This window comes from Carcharodon carcharias, chromosome 19, assembly GCF_017639515.1.
Source record: "Carcharodon carcharias isolate sCarCar2 chromosome 19, sCarCar2.pri, whole genome shotgun sequence".
Taxonomy (NCBI): Eukaryota; Metazoa; Chordata; class Chondrichthyes; order Lamniformes; family Lamnidae; genus Carcharodon; species Carcharodon carcharias.
Genome location: NC_054485.1, coordinates 82,669,358 through 82,682,364, shown reverse-complemented (window position 1 = coordinate 82,682,364; position 13,007 = coordinate 82,669,358). Strand labels below are relative to the sequence as shown.

General features: G+C 42.4%; 1 pseudogene; it reads left to right on the top strand.

Annotated features, from left to right (window-relative positions):
• The window catches only part of LOC121291260, a 46,632-nt pseudogene that overhangs the window by 16,608 nt on the left and 17,017 nt on the right, over positions 1-13,007 (top strand).

Genomic DNA, 13,007 nt, shown 5'->3' with positions numbered 1-13,007 from the left:
GTGTGGTTAATAGTTAAGAGCTGTCTGCAGAAAAGGAATTGATGGAATGTTTTCGGCAATTAGTTGTACATTTCTTCCGCATTCTCCTTCTCGTTCTTTGGCGAACTGTAATATTTTCGGCTCGTTGATCATCACCGAATTTAATTGATCCAACTGTGTTGACCAGTGTTTCATATGTCTAGGCTTCAACTCAGAATATTGTCCTAAACCTTTCCACATTTTGAACTCACTTTTTTCCATGAAGACGCTCCTTCAACCCTATAAATTTCACCAAGCTTTTGATCAACTGCCATCATCTCTCCTTACGTGGCTTGGCTACATTATACAACCTTCTGTTTTATAATGCATCTGTGAAGTGCCTCCAGAAGTATTATAATGTTAACGACCCCATTTTTAGAATATAAAATACATCAGGCAGTGAAATGTCTCCTTCCTTGTTTCCTAATTTAAACAATTAGATTATTTATTTGAACCTTCCAGCACTTCTTCCTTTTCTACTGCTGTAACAATGATTTAATCAACACAATCGTTCCTTTTATTCGCCCTTTCCCAAGAATCTTCCTAGTTCCCATCGCTCCACCCATGAGCCAAATTTAAAGTAATGTGGGATTAAGGGGATGGGTTGGCGTTGTGGCATTGTCACTGGATTAGTACTCCAGATACCCAGGGTAATGCTCTGAATCCTGCCGCAACAGATGATGAAGTTTGATTTCAATAAATAGTCTGTTATTAAAAGTCTAATGACGACTCTTGTCGATTGTTATAAAAATCCATCTGGCTCGTGATTGTCTGTTAGGGAAGGTAATCTGCCACCCTTTCCTGGTCTGGCTTACATGTGACTCCAGACCCACAGCAATGTTGTTGACTCATAAATGCTCTCTAAAATGACCTGGCAAGAGCCACTCAGTTCTCAAGGGCAATTAGAGGTGGGCAATGAATGCTGGCTCAGCCAGTGACGCCCACATCCATGAACGGATTAAAAAAAACCCAGTAGGTAAACAGGAATGTCTTTGGAATTAAGCATGATGCCAATATCTATGGACAAGCAATAACCTGCATATATTTAGCTCCTTCACCGTAGATAAAGATCCCCAAATGCTTTAGAGGAGTGTAATCAAAGACATACGGAACCTTCTTAGCCTACACCATGCTCAGATAAGACTGTCTATCGCAATACAGACTGCAATATAACTTATCCTCAGACACGGTTTTGATTTTTTAAAAATAGCTTCTATGAGAACGGCGACTCTGGATTGAAGTGACATTCCGAATGAGTCCAGAAACTCCACAGGGAACAAATCACTGTTTGATTATTGGATGGTTCCTGTAGTTACTCTGATTGCTCATGTCATTGGTCTGGCTGTGAGGTAGAAGGAGTGAAGAAATGAGGACGGAGTCTGGCACTTTGAGGTATGTTCCAGCACAAACTTTAGCGATGTAACCCAGACATGTGGAAACTGATGCAGAGTTCAGTAATGTGCATGGAGTGAGAGGATGGGAAACTGCACGGGGAGTCAGGGTGTCTAGATGGGGCGGGGCGGGGGTCGGTTGGGTCAGGAGGAGCGGGGCGTGGAGGGGTGTTGGAGGTTGGGTTGGTGTTGGTGGTGTGGGAGCGCATGGAAGTGAGACCCAGATGGGGAATGAGAGGATAAAGCAGAGGACGAATATTGTATGATGTCTGCCTCAGTTAAACAGCAAAGATGTCCTGTGAGTGATCTCAGAAAAATCTGGCCACTACCCCTGTGAGTGTGTGCGGATGAAGCGGAGAAGGGTAGCTACTCACAACACGAGCTCAGTTTCTGTCTCCTGTATGAGGAAAGGAAGAACCTCTACAGCCCAGAAAATCGTAATTGTGATTGCACTTCGAAAGTACCTAACTGGTAATGAAGCGTTTTGATAATCTGGTATTTGTGAACTGTAAACATTTCGTGACTTTTTGAATGAAGAAAGAGCTGGAGTTGTGAAATGTATCTCTGTGCCTTTCAGGCTCCATCCGTCTCCCTGTTTCTGCCAAGCTCACTTTATCGCTGTCATTCTGCACTGATTTGTCTCAATGCCCATCCCTATGTTGCCCTCACATGTATCGTTCTCTGCTATTAAATTACTCCCTCTGGGGTTGCTAAATATAAGAAGATTTGTTGACTGCGCGATTGTGGAGCTGACGCTTCTGTCGGAAATTGAAAGGGTGGCCTATTCCTTGTTGGAAAGCGGTGAATGAACTTCAGATCCAGCAACATCGTTGTATGCAAAAGAGACAGTTTGCAGGGATTGGCGACATGTCTGCAGTAGAAGTCCAGAGCTCACTGCAAATTGCATGTAGAGATTTCACGGTTAAAAAGTATTGTGTTTGTAAGGTATTTCGCATCCAAATATATATGGGTTATTCATAAATTACAACAGGATGAGAGTATGTGGTTAGTAGTTGAGAGCTGCCTGCAGAGAGGTAAGTTATGGGAATTCTTTCTACAATCTGACTGTAAGTTTATTCCGCAATTTCCAAAGAGGATGGAGTTAATGGAGAATATTGCCCAATGTCTTTGTCTCAGATGAGCTTTAAGAGTGTCCTCTGAGTGAGCTCAGGGAAATCTGGTCATTAACGCTTTCAATTTGTGGGGGTGAGAGGGAGAAGGGCTGCTCTTTGCAACTAGAGTTCAGTTTATGTCTATTGTAGGAGGAGAGAGACAAAAACCTGGTTACAGCCCAACAAACCTGAAGTATGCAACCAGTACCAGGGTATGTCATCTGCCTGCGTGCGGGTATTACCCTGCCCTTTTCTGTCACTCTTTCTTTCTATCTCCCTCTCTCTCTAGCTCTGTAAAGAAAATTCACCATGTTACAAAATGCCTGTATGACAGAAATCATTCCTTGTCACAGCTGCCGGAAGAGGAGGATCATCGTTAAACTCATCAGCCGTGGCCTGAGTCTCAGTGTTATTCATTGGCTTTTAACAGCTGCTGAACTGTCACCAAACAGGATTGCAAACAGCAATAACTTTGGGCTCAGCCTATCGAGTGGAAGCAAGTCAGCTACATCATTGGGCCGTTGCAGTTTCACTTCAAGTTTGTATCGATTTCTTAAATCAAGGAAAGCGGGCTCCAGGACAGAACATGTCAAAGATTCAAGCTCCCGTGGTGAAGTGAATAACTCTGACAAGTGGGAGATGATATGGAGTTGGAAATAGGCCTATCAAGATGGATCAGATAAAATGACTGATGGAAAATGCGTTGAGGGATGCACTAAATCTTGGGGCAGCGGCTGAAAGGGCCCAATGGAAAAATGCCACAGTCTTGGCCTTTTCCACCATAGTAGAACACCAAGGTGCTGTAACCTGAGTAAAGCCCCTTGGCCATATACACCAGGGAATTTTTGAAATTAAATGTATAGTAAGTAACAAATATAAACAGCAATTGTAAGTATGATGAAGCTCTTCATGTTGCCTTGCGCTACATTGAAAAAACTCGAAATCTGATGCATTTTATACATATGTAACATGTCCCATACTTTGACAATTATATGGATTAACAATATTTTAGCTGCAAGCTTGGGGAGCTTCTTTGGCGCGATGGCTTGGTCACATCAAAACATCGGGATTTACAGGATCCAAGTGGAGATGGAAATCTGTTTCACACAATTATTCAATCTCCCGCCTTGAAAGAAAGTGAGAACTTGAGTCTCCAACTCCTTTGTCTCCTTTGACGTGATGCAAGGCAGCTATCCAGGAGAGAGCGCTGTCAATCCAAGGAGGCACAGTCACTTTGCAGCAGAATTGTAGAATTTATCGCAAACATGCCAGGTATCAGCAGGAAGAAAGGTGGATCAGATATCAATCGGAAAAATTTAGAGCAAATCTGAAATTAAAATAGAAAATGCTGGAAAAAGCTCAACGGGTCTGGAAGCACCTGAAAGGAGTGAAACGGAGTTCATATTTCGAGTCCAATATGACTTCTTCTGAACTGCAAAGAGTTAGAAATGAGATGGGTTTATGCCGTTGAACAAGGAGGGCAAGTGAAGAAAAATAGAATGTCAGGGATAAGTGGGGGCGGGATGGTGGTGCAGTAAAGATTAAAATACACAAATACCATGTAACTGAACCAAGGAGCTTGGTAATTATACCAAAACGATGAAATCTTTGGTACAGAGTACATGTTAACAGCAGAACGAAGGTTACAACGTCTGAAATCAAAATAGCAGAATGTGTTAATTGAAGAAAAAGGATGAGCACTGTCTGAAAGCAAAAAATCAGCCAGAGAAGAATTGTAATCTTTCGCGGAGGCTTTCCAGCACGTTCAGTTTTTAGAACAGGTGGAATGGAAAAGCATACTGTAATTGTTATTAAAAAAAATACAGGATGCTAAGGAAGGGTGAGACATGGCTGCCCTCGCCCACGTGTCAGGCAAAGTTCGTATGCAAATAGAGGAAGAAAATTGAAGGAAAATTGTTAGTTGGTCCTTATGGAAAAGAGGATGCACTATAAAAGCAGGGAAGCCGAGCTACAATTGTACAGGGTTCAACTTATTTAAAGAAGAATATATTGGCAATTAAGGCAGTTCTGAGAAGGTACACTGGGTTGATTTCTGGAATGAAGAGATTATTTTATTAGTACAAATGAGCGGATTGGGCCTTCACTCATTTCAGGTGAGAAGAATGATAGGTGTTTGTAACACCAACGTATACTTGCCGTTGATATGTAGCGCCGTGATGGTATAGTGGTTAATAATGTTTGTTGTAGCCTCAGTTAAAATCCGAGTCACAATTAGCATCATACCAGATATTTTCCTCTGCCATCTCCGAAATCAATGCACTGAGAAGCACAACCTTTAAGCATGGAAAGGCATGTTTTGATGAAAAAAAGCCAACGGGGCAAAACTTTTCAGATTTGGCGAAGAATAAAATGAAACTGGAGACAAGGACAGCTTTGAGGCAGGATGAGTCGGTGCTGCTTGAGAGAGAGGTCGAGTGTGTTAATAAGGCGGCGCATGACACTGAGTGTAGATCTCAGAATGCGACGAGAACAGCAGTCCGAGGATCGATTTATGTTCCGGACATTCCTGTTGAATACAGAATCTGTTTGAAGCAGTCAGCAGACTCGTAACTTATAAAATTTGAGCTGAAGAGGTAAAATTATATTTGGAAACGGATTGTGAAACTGTGGAACACATGAACACGGAACAGCATCGATGGCTGACTTGGTAGTACTCTGGTTATAAGGATACAGCTTCCACTCCAGTGGTTGAGCGCTAAAATCACGGGGAGTGCTAAGTGAGTGGTGCGAGGCCTCAGCACTTAATTGAAGAAAAGCAGCGGAGCTCATTCCAGATCATGACAACTCATTGATTAAAACAAGAATCACCTCGGTTCACCTCCCACGCTCCAGTTTAATTTCCTAAACATTGTCTTAAATTTTCCTCCTCTAGTATCCGATTCTTTTTTCACTGTAAACAACCTCTCCCCGTCTGCTCTATCAGTTTCTCCGCCCATTGCCCAACTGTAGGTATCAACGCCTCCATTAAGCTTCCGCTCAAACTTCTTTGCTAGAAAGAAAGCAGCCCCGGCTTCTATAGTCTCTCCACATAACTGAATGTCCTCATCCCTGGACATGAGGCAAGGCGCAAGAGTAAGAAAGTTTTTGAAAATATTGCCAGTCGGGAGTCAAGAAATCGGCAGTGGAATAACACAGGAAAAACAGTCTTCAACTTTGTGAATATTGACAAATGCCTTGGGGAACGGATTCGGAGGAGAATGAAGGGCGAACGTTCGCCTGATCGGACACAATCAAGGCAACCTTTCCTTCCCTAAGACAATGAAACATGCACTGTTTGGTGACATTAACTAATTTTAGTAATTGACAGGATTGTCGTTCAAGCACATCAGGAAATAGAATCTAATATTTGTTTCAGGCCAGTCCGAATATTTGGAAACATAAAATGCAATGAAAGTATTGAATATAGAACGCTGGTTATCATCGATGTTTGTGTCGTGGGCTATTTTAAACCTAGTCCGTGTATCCAGCGGAAATGTTCCATGCTTATTATTTGAGGATCCATTTCCGCAAGCTCTGAGGCACAATCAGTTAGCGTGTTCTGATGTGAACTGGAAGGTTGGTGGTTTCACCCCACCCAGGCGCGTGGTGATGTACGAATTTACCTGTTGAAGGTTTGATAACGTATTACTTTTGGTCTTGTCCTTCAATTGCATAAAGCATTTTTGGCAAACATTGTCACTGCAGAAATTAACCAGTGAGTTCCCGCCGATATATATGCTGAGTATACATTTCAAATAAAAGATAGCGGATCCACCCCATTAGAAATACAAGACATCGGGCTGAAAATAAGTAAATGATATTGTATCTATGGACACACTGCAACACAGCGTCAATATTGCCACCTGGCGAAATTCCAATGTTTTATCACAACTGCAGAACACAGACCAACGCTGCAGTGCATGAAACATTTAAGGTGGAAATAGTTAAATACTATACCTCTGCATGAGCTTGAACCACTAAACCATAAACTCATAGTCGAACGCGCTAAACGTCTAAAGTACATAGACTGCCAAGCTTTCCATTTGCTAAAATAAAGCATGCAAACCTTATGGTAGATACTTGGGATCAGTCTGATTTTTTTCCATTGCACAAATATCTATGTCACCATCAATACCCTCCCCCATAGCCATCTCCCTTCCAGCAACTCTGCATGTTTCTGTTTTCAAACATCCAGATTGTCCTGAAACCAATATTAGACTTTATATCCTGCTGAGCAGAAACAAAAATCCTGTTGATTACTAAGATCAGCTAATTGCATTAACCAATTCAAACTGAACGTTTCAGCCTCCTGAAGGAGGGAAAGGTGCTTTGGCTGCCATTGAGCAGTAGAACAGTTCGCTTTTCATTCTCATTTGTTTACTTTTCCCAAGGTGTTTCTAAAGATTCGCAATGCTGGAGATTGGGGTTTCTGTATCGTTTCGTTTTCATTTTCCGAATTTCCAACTGCCAACATTTTCCAGACCCTTGCATACTGTTCCACCTTGCCCGTGTCCAGCTCGGTGGAAATTCAGTTGCCGGGGGAAACTATAGAGGCCGTGATTGTTCTTTTTCAGAGCGGGAATGCTATGTGGAGATTTAAAGAAGGGGTTCAAATTTTCTGGGGCAGTGGGTGGTAAAGGATGATAAAGCAAATAGGGGTGACTCTTATCGCTGACAAAAGTGTAGGGATCTCGAGGAAGAAGTTTTGAGAGAATGCTTCAAAAAGAAAATGGAACGAGAGTAGGGCTGGAGGGACTTCTTTTTCACTTAGCAATTTATTGTGCTCTGGAATGAACTCCCCTACTTTTCTTGAAGGGTGCTCGGGAATCTATTCTATCCAGCCGAGCAGGCATCGTAACGTATCATCTGAAACCACTCACTTATCACTGCGCTGAGCCGCAGTCCTGACTTTTGTGCTCAAACGCTGGAGTGGGGCTTGAATTCTTATTGATCCACAGTGCTACTCAGTCAACCAAAGATGCTCTTCCTTGCTAGTGTAATCCACAGTGTCACAATCCATTTCAAAATATCATTTTACCACTCCACTTCAAATTCGACTAGTACTGAATCTGCTGAGTGTTTCCAGCAGATTCAGTTTTTAATGTCGTTGGGACGATTTAGGCTCCAGGTTGAATAATGTTTCGCAAATTTAGACATTATGAATATCGTTTTCTGATTCTCAATCGCAGCTACTTTTGTTTTACTTGACATGATTACAATGTTAACAAAGTACTGCGTTGGTAATCAGAGCATCACATGTCAAATGTTAATTTAGCCCAGAACTGCAGCAAAGATCGAAGCCACACTCCCTGAAAAGATGGATTTCTGGTGAACCTAAGAAGAAAAGAACTTGGAGCCTTTCGGCCTCTCGAGTATGCTTTAACATTTAACTTATGTCTTGCTGGATCTGGTCGTGTCCTCAACTCTACTTTCCTGCCTGTCCCAATAACCCTCTAATTCCTCTCAGAGGAAATGTCTGCCTAACTCATCCTTGAATATATTCAATGACCCAGCCCACAATGCCCTCCGGGGAAGAGAAATCCAAAATCTGGCGATCCCCTGATCGAAGATATTCCTCCTCATCACCGTCTGAAATGGGAGGCCATTTTTTCTGAAAATGTGCCCCCAGTTCTTGACTCACCTCTGAGGAGAAATATCTTCTCAGCACATGTCCTGCCAACCCTCGTCAGAATCTTGTTTCATCAAGATCACCTGTCATTCGTCAAAATGCCAATGACTATATTTCCAACCTGGTCAAACGTTCCTCATAAGGCAATTTCTTCATCACAGGAATCAACCGAATGAACTTGCTCTGTTCTGACTTCAATGTTTTAAGTGTATTTCTCTTTAAATAAATAGAATAAACCTAAATGCTTGGTACCATGAGAGTCCCCCAAATGCCATGCACAGTTCTAGGAAGGCTTCGCTTATTTTATACTCCACCCCCTTTTACTATAGGACAAAGTTACAATTCCATCCTAATGCTCTACCTGCAGGTTAAGGTTCTGTGATGTATGAAAGAGGACATCCACATACTTTCCCAAAGCATTAGGTAGGATCTTTTAACCTAAGTAACGCTCTCTTCTTTATTCCCCTTACAAAAGTGGTCAATCTCACATTTTGCCACATTATACTCCCGCCAGTTGTTAGCTCACTTACTTTGCCTATGTATGTCCCAATGCAGGCTCGTTGTGTCCTCATCACAAGCGCTTTCCTGCTACATTTTTCTAAAAAAAAATAAGCTAAAATATCGAATGTCAAAAATCTCGATAATCATGTATTTTTGACACAAGCATCAAAAGCTTTAACTCAGCGCTTCATACTTCTCGACTAGGCTACCACAGACAGCGAATGCACGTTTGAAGCTAATGACTGGAGATTGCAACTTGGCTTTCCGGTTGATTGCCCGCTGGCTCCAAGGTTTTGCATTGAACTGAGGAAATAAACGCTTTTTTCGTTAGAATGTTTCTTCCTGTGGTGCAGTGAAGAGCACGTTGCATCTCCAAGGGCAGGTTGTTTGATGTCCTGCCGAATGTTGTCGTCAGATATTACTTCACCTTATACAAATGTGAAAAAGTACAGATACTGGGAATGAGCTTTAGCTCCGGCTGCATCGTTTAAAACAAAATAGACAACTTTCATGGATTGGTGACATGTTTACAATACAATCCAGAGTCCACCGTAAGCAGCATCTGATGATGAAACTTATATACGGAGGTTTGGTTGACTCAGTTAATGAGTGGCGTGAATAATTTCACGTTGAAAATTGCTGCGTTTTGAAACTAATTGACGCAGAAATTCATCTGAGTGAACCAGACATCACCACAAGAGGAGAATGCATGGCTAGTAGATGAGAGCTGTCTGCAGAGAGGTAAGTGGTGGAAATTCTTTTTGCAATCTGCCTGTAAATTTATTCCTCAATTTCATTCCCGAATTTGGTGACAGATGGCATTTCCAACTCTTTGAGCTTCCCAGATTTCCACTGCTCCAAAGGTGGGATCCATCTGTTCATATGCCGAGGGCTCAACTCTGAATCCCACCCCACCATTTTGCCCCCCACCTACCCCCCCAGAACTCCCACCCACACCCCCACTCTGCCGAAAACTTTCCGCTTCTTGAACTCACTTGCTTCCAAGAAGACGCTTTTAAATCTTATCCCTTTGACCAAGCTTTTGTCCAGATGCCCAAAATTATTCCTCATGTGTTTTGGCATCATAGTTTGTTTTATAATGCTTCTGTGAAGACTCTTTGAGCACTGTGTAGTGCTTTATGTTCTGTTAAAGGCATTATTGTTTTATTTTACAGATACACCAGGCAGCGGGATGGCTCCTGTATTTTTCCACAACATTATCCAATTGGATCCTTACTTTGAATTCTCCAGCTCGTTATTCCTTTCCAGTGCTTTAACAGTGTCTTTGATCAATACTGTCACTCCCTCTTTCCTTTCCCTAGAAATCTCTTACTTCCCATCACTCTCCTTCCACGAGTCTATTCTAAAATTACTGTGGGCTGAGTCACTCGTGTACACAACTAGAAATGACTTTGGAATGAAGAATATATCTGCAGACAAATAATGATATGCACATATGTAGCTCCTTTAATGCAGATAAACATCTCAATGTGCATCAGGGGATTGTTATCCAAGTCCCACTGAACCTTCCTAACCTAAGACATGCACTGATCAGACGGTCCATCACATCACAGACTCTAATTGAATTCAATCTCGGGCACCGCTTTGGTACAATTGCTTCTGAAAGAGTAGCGCATGTGGATATTTTTTGATCTTGTCCTCATTTCCCCTCAGGCAGGCATTCTGATTGAATCCAGGATCTTTGAAAGGAACAAATCACGGTTGAATTGTTGCAATGATGGCTGTCAAAGGGAATCAAATATAAACATGGGGAAGTCTTGCTAAAATATACAAGGCACTAGTTCGACCACACCTAGAATAATGGGGACAGTTTTGCTCCCCTTACCCAAGGAAAGATACACTGGCATTTGAGGCAGTCCACAGAAGCTTCACTAGGTTGCTTCTAGGTATGGAGGGATTTACTTATGACGAGAGGTTGAGTGTGTTGGGCCTGAACTCATTTGAGTTTAGAAGAATGAGAGTAGACCTTATTGAAAAACGTAAGATTCTTAGAGGTTTTGACAGGGTGGATGCTGAGATGCTTCCCACTGGGGAGAATCTAGGGCCAGAGGGTATAATATCAGCGTAAGGGCTCGCCCGTTTAAGACAGAGATGAGGAGGAATGTCTTCTCTCAGAAGCTAGTAAATCTGTGGAATTATTTTCCGCAAACGGCTGTAGAGACTGGTCGTTAAATATATTCAAGGCTGAGATAGACAGGTTTTTAATCAGGAAGGGAATCAGGGGTTAAGGGGAAAAGGCACGACAGTGGACTTGAGAATTACAAGGTCGGCCAGGATCTCATTTAGTGGTGGAGCAGACTCAGTGGGCCAAATGGCCTACTTCTGTTCCTATGTGTTATGGTCTCATGGCCTTATGATCTGTCGTGGCATTACTGTGGGTGTGAGAAAGTGGGGAGGTAAGGAAAGAGGATCGGGTCTTTCACTCTTGGAAATGAGAAATTTCAAATCTTACAGGACAAACATCAGAACATTAGCGAATTCCCCTAGACAGCTGGGAAACTGGAACACAGTCCAGCAACGTGCAGAGAGTGAGAGAATTGGGAGCCGTACGATTGGTCACGAGATTGGGGGCCAGAGAAGGGAAACGAGAGAGTCAGGGAGGCATATCGTGAGTGATGGGACATAAGGGGGATGAACCGACCATGCAACTGGATGGGGAGTGCAGGGCTGCTGTTAAAGGGGCCTTTTGTCTGATCTTTGTTACAACTGAGCGGCAAGAGTCTCTTGTCAATGAAAACTGTTGAATCTGGACATTCCCCCTTTGAGTTTGTTGGGGTGTCGAGGAGAAAGGGAGCTGTTTGTGACTAAGTTCTGTTTCTGTCCTTTGTAGAAGGAGAGAAGGAAACATGATTACAGCCCAGCAAATTTATTATGGTGGCTTCGTGTGCCTGAGGGGATCGCACTCTCTCTCTCTCAGGACAGAATATTCACCATGTTTTGAAAAGTGTGTGTGACAGTAATCTATCATTTTCACAGCTGCTGAAAGTGGAGGATCATGCTCGCACTCATCAGCCCCAGACTGATGTTCAGTGTTATTTACTGGGATTTAAAAGCTGCTGAACGGGCACCAAACCAGGTTGCAAAGAGCAGTAACTCTGGGCTCAAGGTATCGTGAGGATGTGAATGGAATTTCACACTGGCTTCTTGCAGTTGCACTTGGCATTTCTATATATTTCCCACTCAGAGAGAATGAGGTCCGTGATCCAGGCTGCAAACGACACACCTTGCAGTGGTGAAATAAATAATTATGGCACACAGGTTACATTATGGAGTTGGAAATAGGCTGTCGAGTTGGATCAATAAAACAATGTTGAGATGGATCAAGTAAAGCGATTGATGCATCAAATAAAATAATTTATGAAAAACCTGCTGAGAGATGCACTAAAACTTTGGGAGGCAGCTGGAAAGCCGCAATGGAAAACGGCCTCAGCCTTGGCCTTTCATGTCATAGTAGAATACCAAGGTGCCGGATCCTGGACAAAGCCTCCAGTCTACATAAACCAGTCAATATGAGCAATAATTATAAGTGCGTTGTGGATCCACATTTTGCCAGATATTAAACTGAAAGTAACCGAAATGTATTGCGCTTTATATAATGACATTTTTAATATCACATGCACTTCTACAAATTTTTTGGAAGAAAAGCATATCTTTGCCCCAAGATTGAGAAATTGCTTTGGCACGATATGTGTGCTCACATAAGAACATCAGGATTTTCTGGATTCCAGGGGAGTCGGAAATTTCTGTCGCACAACAATTTAATCTCCCCCAATATAAAGAAAATCAGAACTTGAGTATTTAAAAGCGTTGGCTTCTTTGATGTGATACAAATCCACTGTCCAGGGGAGAGAGCTGTCAGGCGAAGTAGCCACAGTCACCTTGCAACGGGATTTTGGAAATTACTGCAAATAGACAAGGTATCAGCTGGCGAAAATCAGGACCAGATATCAGTGCGAAAGCTTTAGAGGACACTGACCATCACATGAACAGGTTTCGTTTGACTGTGGAAATGGACAAAGAATAATCCAGGGTAAGTATGCAGAAAAGCCAACATCAGTGGGGGTAAGGATCGATCTGCATGGAAAACTGGCGCATCTATTTATTTTTTCCTATTTATAATGAATACTCATGGAGTATCTCGCTTGGAAATTTATTCGGTTATCGTCAGAGCTGACAATGTTTGGGGAATAGTTTTCGTAGCTGAAGGACACAAGGCAAAACCAAAACAAAAATAAAATACCGCGGATGCTGAAAATCTGAGGTACTAAAAGAAAATGCTAAGGGGAAAAAAAGACATCTAAACAGGCCTGGCAACATCTGTGGGGGTAGAAACAG